Below are 8,656 nucleotides of genomic sequence, written 5' to 3'. Positions count from 1 at the left end.
CTGTGTCGGAGTTTGACACACACACGCACGCACGCGCGCGCCCACACACACACACACACACACACACACACACACAACAGCGGCATGCAGCAGCGAGATCCAGAGATGCAGAGATCCTTTATGTTCGAGAAGAGGATTCACTCTTGAGGGAAAATACTGAACTGTTTTCTATCTTTTGTTGCTTATTGCTAAATCTCTGAAAAGTGGTGTTTTTTCATTTTACATTCAGAAAGTGAAAAACAAAAGGTTTCAGCACTTCCCCTCAGATGTTGGAAAGCCATGCAGGGGCAGCTGATGTTGTGAACCTACACAAGTACTGTGACCTACTGTCCAAGCTTTGGCAGGAGTTTGCAGACAGATTCAGTGACTTTGAGAAACTTGAGTCCTGTGTGTGACATTTATTGCCAACCCCTTCATGAAGGTGGACATAGGGGAGATTTCAGGACAGATAGCTGAACTGTTCTGTGTTAATCCTGTGGAGATGGAGATGGAGGTTATAAACGTCTAAAATGATGTCCAGCTAAAATCTCAACAGCATTCACAGCATTTCTAGTAGAGCCAGAAAATTATAAGAACCTTCACCAAGCAGCTCTGAAAATGTCTGCTCTGTTTGGGTCTACATACCACTGTGAAGCAGCTTTTTCTGACATGAATGTCATGAAATCTAAGTTCAGAACAAGACTGACGGAAGAGCATTTAAATGACTCCATAAGAGTGAACCTAAGTGGATCCACTCCAGCATACACCTCTCTTGTTGACTCCATGCAGTACCAGTCATCTCACTAACTGTGAATGCATGTAATACATGCATGTGAACTACAGATGATGAAGGGAATGTGAAGGGAAGTGATGTGATACAGTGATATGTGGACGGATAGTAAAATAAGTAACAACATTGTTTTGTTTTCTATGACATTAATCTGATGTGAATTTAATAGTGTGAGCTTGACGCATTGAAAATGTAAAGAAATGCATAAGAAAAAAACATGCACATGATGCTGAATTTAAGATGTTGATGATGTCAAAATGTGAGTGTTGGTTATCAACATTTTCTAAATGTGCACACAAAAGAAGCTCATTCAGCTGGTTAGGGTGGAACTGAGCGATGTGAATAAATGTTACTAATAATATAAAATATGAGAAGCTCTCGGACACTTTCTTTTTGTATTTTATTTTATAAATCGCTTTATCATGACAGTAGTACATGAAACAGGTAACCTGAAAAAAATCATGTTCCTCTGTGTCCTCCGGTGTCCTCCGGTGCTCCTAATGGCATCTGCAAGATTTCACAGACTGGAGGAAAACAAGCAGTCAGAACTGATCTGAGGTCTGCTGTCCATCTGCTGTCTATGAGAGCCGGCTGTCAATCACTCGCAAACTCTGATCAAATGGTCAAACTAGGCAGCGCTGATCAAAAATGAATCAATATTCTGTTACGTTAATGCCTATTTCTCTCCTCAGATGTTCTTGGAATCATCTTGTAGTGTACGGTTTAGCTGTAAAATGAGAAAGTTTGTGACGCCGACGCCGTTGTAAAATCTGGTGAAGAAACGCCAAGTTCTGGTCACATGACCGGAGCACAGCCAATAGGAACGCTCTCTCTCTTAAATGACCTGTGATTGGTCAAAGTCTCCTGTCACTGGCTAGATGTTCTAAAGTCTGAAAACAGAGCCATGAGGAGGAGCAGAAGTATAGTTATCTCTCAGAACACTTGAATTACAATATACTGAAAGGTTATTATGGAATTTTTGTCAAATGATGCCAAAAATATACTGACTACACTCTAAAAAAAAATCCACTGGCTCAACTTAAAAAAATTAAGGTAACAAATTGCATGGATCTTTTCAAATAGTCCCAACTATGGCATTATTGAGTAAATCCTATGAGTCTTTTGTAGTCTGACTAACCCAATTGATTAAGCTCAACCAACTTGATTTGCTTTGACCTCTAAAGGCTTAATTAAGTTTAACCAACTTAATATCAACACAATGTTTGGATTAATATTAAATCAACACAATGTTTGGATTAATATTAAGTTGGTTAAATTTAATTAAGCCTTTAGAGGTCAAAGCAAATCAAGCTGGTTGAGCTTGATCAATTGGGTTAGTCAGACTACAAAAGACTCATAGGATTTACTCAATAATGCCATAGTTGGGACTACTTGAAAAGATCCATGCAATTTGTTACCTTAATTTTTTTGAGTATTAGTAAATCAATAATGCCATAGTTGGGACTACTTGAAAAGATCCATGCAATTTGTTACCTTAATTTTTTTGAGTATTAGTAAATCATTTCACTTAAGTCAAAATAAATAACATATTTCAGTTAAAGTTTGTATGATCAAACAGGTTTATTTTAGACATTTTAAACACTTTGTCAAACTAGCTTCTTTTAAACATGAAAAATTTGTATACCATGGTGTGTGCACAAAACCATGTCCAATGCTCCTCATTCCCAATGAGATCAGGACAGTAACCAAAACTTTCACCAGGAAACAATCGTTCTAACGATATCACAAAATGTATCCAGCAGCTCTTCACTTACAACTTTGTACTTCAAAAATAGAAATAATACAAACATCAGAACTGAATTTAAACGACACACACTCAATTACCAGTTTATTGGATACACCTGGCTTAAACTAATGCAGTTTATAACAGCAGTCCTCCAATAAATCCTCCTGATTCTAATGTTGTGTGCACACCATTTATCTCAGTGAGGGTAGACTGATTATAAGAAACACCTTAGTATAACACAATATTAGCTCAACATCACAAACATCCTCCAAAATGATCATAAAGTGTAATCAGCACCACACTAAAACTGCATTACTTTTAGCTAGGTAGACCCAATAAACTGGCAACTTAGCATCAACAAATATCCAGCGTGAATATCCAGTGTCCACATAATGTCTTTCAAACAAACTGTCACTGTAGACAATGATGATGATGTAATCACTGCACAGGAAATAAGTACAAACACATTTCCTCATTCATCCCAGTACAAATCAACTATGAAAACACTTTTTGGAGGTCCTAACATGTCTTTATTACACGGCTGTGTTGAATACTTGATTCTGAATACGCGTTCTGTGCTCTGTAATTTCTTTATAGCAGACCGTTGCTATGTATAGCAGACCGTTTGTGTGAAAATATTGATTTCTTCAGTAAGTAGCCGTGTAATAAGCAGGATAATGTACAGCTAGCGGGTCATTGTTATGAAAGAATCCCCTTCAGGGTGCTTCACGTCGGGGTGCAGCATCGCCCTGTCGGGGATTCTTTCACAGCAATGACCGGCTGTACATTATCCCTAATATAATAAACATTCTTAAAAATTGCAGAGGCAGTTTGAGCCTTGAACGTGATATGTTGATGTAGGCAAGCTGTATGTTAACAAAATGTACATACATAACTTACAATTTCCTGCTGAATTTGAGGACAGCGGTCTGCTTTTTGACATTTTTAAGACAGCAGTTTATTTTTTAGCGACATTACCTTCGGGCTGGCTTTCCGTCCATCTAGTTCAAGAATTATCTTTTGAAATATCTCAAAAGTTTTCATCAGTTGTTTTGGGTAGCTGAGGTTGAGCGCGTATATCAGCCCCATCAACAAGGCACAGGCTCTTGGCACATCCAGGTTTTCCAGGACTTCTGTTCCCTCGATCACTATCCTTGCACTGGCTGGATCAGTCATTATGGCACCCCTGGTGACGACAACCTTCATCACTTCATCAGTATCCTGCACTTCACCATCCTGGAATAAGTAGATCAGAATAAACAATCATTCATCAAACATTCAACAAGTCATCACATTTAAAAACAGTATTATAAACTGTATATAAAGATAAGTATACTGTCTATGGTGTTGTAAATTACGTTTTCAGGTTTGGGATTTTTTTCTTTTAATTTTCAGATACATTTTCAACATACATGAATATAACCATAATAAAAAAAAATAAAAAAATATTGGGGGACCCACTCAAAACACAAATTTTATTGGGGACCCACTCAAAACCAGCATCACTGCAATGTGTTTGAGTATAACACAAATTACAGTGTGTCAGAGCTTAAGCATCTGATTTACCTACCAAGTGTTCTTTGAAGAGCTCCTCCTCCTTTTCTCAGAGACACATCACCAGACAACGGATAGCGACCTCTCTCCTCTTTTCCACCGAATCATCCTGTGAAGGAGAAAAAAAAAAATCTTAAAACTGCTCCTCCATAAGGATGTGTTTTTAATGATTACATCACTGGGAAAAAAGACTAAAGGGTGAGGTTTATGAGGCAATTATTGATTTTGAGCTTGTTTACTTAAAATTGATAAATAAATTGCTAATTTTAAAGAAAGTCTTTTTAACTCAATTAGTTTGCATTTTAATTATGCATTACAAAAGTCAAAATGTAAAATAAAAACACAGCAAAATCAAATACATTTGTTAATTAATAATTCTCTACTATTCTATGTCCTTACTCTGTCTTGAGTTTGAATGATGACCCAATGAAGAATTAATAATGGAAATGCAAAATTAATTTTAAGAGGGCTATTAAATTTAACTTTGTTATTAGATTTACTGTCTGCCTATATGTTCCCCCTCACAGTTCATTTGTTTCCTGCTTTAGTATTTATTGTTTCAATTTTGTGATTTCTTTAGTCTGTGTTAGAAAACAGTTTATTAACACATCTAGGAGACACTGAGCAAGATTAGTATTTATTTGAAATTGTATTTTTTACCATTTGGCAAATTTAAAGAGTTATTAAAACCTCAAACCACTTTTTTCAGCTTGAAACCAATGTGTGTGTGTGTGTGTGTGTGTGTGTATTTAGTAGTGCCATTGATGGATTCAGGTCCAAATCTTGACATTTTAGTGCAACGTATTTGAATTCTATATATTGTGTTATAAATATGCATAGTTACTGCCCTATACTGGTTGAAACCCAGCTATTGCAATTGAATTTTGCTATTGGTTGCTCTAATACGTACCATATACGTCAGGTGAAGTAAATGGTGGCAGCTTTCGTCACCAACCAACATTCATACATACCTCTAGCAGCATGTTCCTTATCCGCTGGATCTTCATTTTTGCAGCCCCCCCTGTTGACGAGGCCAAGGTCATTATTTTGGGGGAGTACTGGTCCAGTTTTGCCATGAACGTTGTTTCCAGGTTAGCAGTGGTGATCCTTCTGAATTCTTTGTTTATCTGTTTAAAATAAAGCACAAATAAAAGGCACAATTTGTTGATGTAGACGTTTGCATACAAGTCATACTGCAAAAATACTCACCTGTGCTGCATCAAAAAGAGCAGGCCATCGATCTTTGAAGTCACTGACTGGTGATGCAAGATTGACAACTTCCTGTCTGCGACTGGAGAATGTCTTTGCCATTTTTCCGCTGATGGTCTGACAGTTGTTCCTCTTCTTAACTTCATTAAGGAGCTCCACTCTTTGATGTTCCAAGCTTCCTTCTGTTTCTCCTTGTGGGCGAGGGGGTAAATAGTTTACCTCTGCCTTTCTTGGCTTTTTTATATTCTTTGCGGATGCCTTCTCATGTGCTCTTTTTTTTTAGAGAGAGTTCACATCAATCTCAGGGCACCCGAGCCCTCTAAGTTTAGATCTATAGTTGCCCATTTTATATTTAAGTCTTTGTTGCCATCCGTAGCATCCATTATATGATCCTGGTTCTTTAAGGCAAGGATGCTTCTGAATCAGCGCCTCAGTAACATTAGCAAACTGCGCACTTGTCGGGTAGGCAACATATTGAAAGATGCTTCCAGCCAATTTCTCAAGGATGTCTGGAAGGATTGTGGTAAAGTTAAGTTGAACTCCATCCTTCTTGAAAGCCTCATTTCCAGAGGCAAGAACAAGCTCTGTGCCGTAGGCAAAGCAAGGTACTGGAAATTCAATAGGCCAACACTGAGTCACGTGTTCAGGTGATGAAAGAATCAAGGTATCCTGCGATCCAGATGAGCAACTGCTGTTAGAAGGATGGACGGAGGTCTCTGAAGCATGGACGGAGGAAGCTGCATGGACGGAGACGTCTGATGCACTTTCGAAGGAGCTGTCCACATCAGTAAACGTCAGATTGACTGTGGGAGGTTCAACAATGTGTACCACTTTGATTGTGTCCTTGTCCTTGATGTCATTTGTTGAGGTGAGAGAAAAATATTCCTCTCCAAAATCAGCATCCTTATAATGCAAAATAAAGTTCCCATCAAGCCCAGATGTCTCTCTCACAATAGACTCAAGTTCAACCACTGTCCCAGGGATTCCATGAGGTAAATCCAGTTTCCGTATGTCATGGTCCTTGAGTACGATTCTAAGTTTGGCCTGATGACCCATTTGAGCATCTGTATAAGAGAGTACATCACCTCAGTTAGAGTTACATCATTTCCACCCCCTAAACATTAAAAAGTAGAACAGAATAATAACACTGATAATTACCCAAAACCTAAGCTCTTGAAAAAATGTAATCTTCAGTGCAGAGGAGGTGCTGCTCTCCCCTGCAGGTACTTTGTGGGACTGCTCCTCCAGACGCAGCAGGATGTTCTTAGGCTTGGATGATTTTACACTGACCAAGTGTGAAGGTAGTCCAGGCCCTGCAGAATCTAGAGAAAACACAATACAGTTATTTCCTTTCATACAGCCATTACTAAACTTTTCATGACCTGTGACTCCATCAGGGTAAACTGGTGGATCAAAGAGATGAGGATTACAGGGTTTAACACTAACTCAGTTGCTTCCTCTACTAGTCTCTCACACATTTTACCAAATCAGAATATCAATGTTTTTAAGAATAACTTCCTTTATGTTCAAATCAACATTTTGTAATAAATATAATTAGATTTTTTCAGAACCTAAAAAAAACGTTTAAAAGTGTGATTCAATCTATATAAAAATTAAATAAGCTACTGTATATACATTTAATAGTTAAACATTTTGAGAAATAGGCCTATGCTTATTCTCTTTCTTTCTGAGGTTTTACATTTTCCTTTCACTCATTAAGACTATGAACAAAACGGGATCTCCTCTTTCAACACTCACATTTCAAACACTTCTGTACACTGTAGAACACTGAACACTTTCCCAAAGCAACGCAGACACAACGTCCCGTTCTCTCACACGCCAATCCGCTTGTTGTGTTAACCTTAGCACATGCTGCTAACTGGTGACAATCAATCTACATACCGTGTACTCTGCATGCGGCTGCGTGCATATACTGTAGCTTTAATATGCAGCCCGCCAAAGTGGCTAGTTAGACTTACTACTTACTGCCTTCTTTCTGATCCCACTCCTTGCTCAAATGCGCCACAGGTGCGCCAAGTTAATCATCACAGGTGCGCCAAGTTAATCATCCTGATGAAAACTCCTGTGGTGCGTGCATGAACGCGCGGTACACTTGCGTGTCCTGGTATGAGGGTTTGATAATATAGTAACTCAATAGTAAGAGTGACTCTCTTGACCACTGCTGAATTGTGCTAATGTCAAGCCCTGCTTATATGGCGTTTCCACAACGTGGTGTCTGCTTCCCAGACACCATTACTGCATTTTTAGCTGCAGCTCAATTAACCAAAATTGATATTAAACTGAAGTATACAGAGTAAGGCTGGGGCGATTCGTCGACATAGTCGACGTAATCGATTACGTAAATACGTCGATTTACGTAATGTGCGTCGACGCATCGGATGACGTAATGAAAATGCGCTGCGCCCGGTCCGAGTATGGATTCTGATTCCCCCAGAGCGCAAGAAGCGTCAAAAAACCTCTCCAACGTTCATCAAAGGTGTGGGAATACTTCAAACAGAGACCCAACAATGTGGTGCTCTGTAAGTTGTGCAGGATGGAGATGGCGTACTACAGCAGTACAAGTGCAACGCACCATCACCTGACAAGAAGGCATCCCAGAGCGCTGAGTGAAGAAGACGGCAGCAAGACACCGCCATAAGTCCCGTTTACTTTTTCCCCACCAGGCATGATCTATTAAGATTGTAAAAGTTTCTGTTAGCAGTAGTCATTTAACGTTTGTTTTTAAAATGTTTCTTTATGACCACCATGTTAAAAGTATTTTATGGACCACTGTTATAGTAACGTAACGTAACGTTACACCACGCGTCATCTAATGTTGTTATTCAGCCGTTATATATTTTCTGTTTACTTAACGGCGATGTACGGGTGAGAAAATGGCTTATAGTAACATTACATATTGTTCTACAGTCTGTGACTGTTAGTCTATACATAGTTTCAATTATTTCTCTTTCTCCACACTGATGCAAAAGTACATTTGCTAGTGTTTATCTTAACTGCATATTATTACAGTGATTAAATAAATCCATGTCTAAACCATTTTAAGTTTTAAGTTAAGTACTTAAGTAAAAATACTGATGAGAATTATTATTATTATTATTAGCCTAATGTCATAACACAACAGTGCTGTGGAAATTAGACCTGTTTGAAAATGTGCCACTATTATCATTATTCTAATGGGCTTTCTGTGTCTCTTTTTCAGGACGAGACAAAGCAGAGTGGAGGACTTTTTCTACAAAAAGAACATTGCACTTTATTCCTTTTACATGAATTTACAATACAAGCTCTTGTTTTAATTTTATTTTGAAGAAATTGTATGTTGGACTGAAAACAGATTAACAGTAAAGACTGGGCTACTT

At 38.3% G+C, this 8,656-nt stretch overlaps 1 long non-coding RNA gene across 1 annotated transcript; it reads right to left on the bottom strand.

Annotated features, from left to right (window-relative positions):
- Positions 1-3,553: 3,553 nt before the first annotated feature.
- LOC119490946 lies at positions 3,554-6,836 on the bottom strand. The gene is made up of 5 exons (XR_005207508.1): positions 6,438-6,836; positions 5,280-6,343; positions 5,042-5,197; positions 4,087-4,179; positions 3,554-3,752 (listed from the first exon to the last, which is right to left on the bottom strand). It is a non-coding gene; the product is annotated as an uncharacterized LOC119490946 (long non-coding RNA).
- Between the last annotated feature and the right edge of the window lie 1,820 nt (positions 6,837-8,656).

This window comes from Sebastes umbrosus, chromosome 7 (assembly GCF_015220745.1).
Source record: "Sebastes umbrosus isolate fSebUmb1 chromosome 7, fSebUmb1.pri, whole genome shotgun sequence".
Classification (NCBI taxonomy): Eukaryota; Metazoa; Chordata; class Actinopteri; order Perciformes; family Sebastidae; genus Sebastes; species Sebastes umbrosus.
The sequence above is the reverse complement of the archived record's forward strand: the minus strand, read 5'-3'. Positions and strand labels throughout refer to the sequence as shown.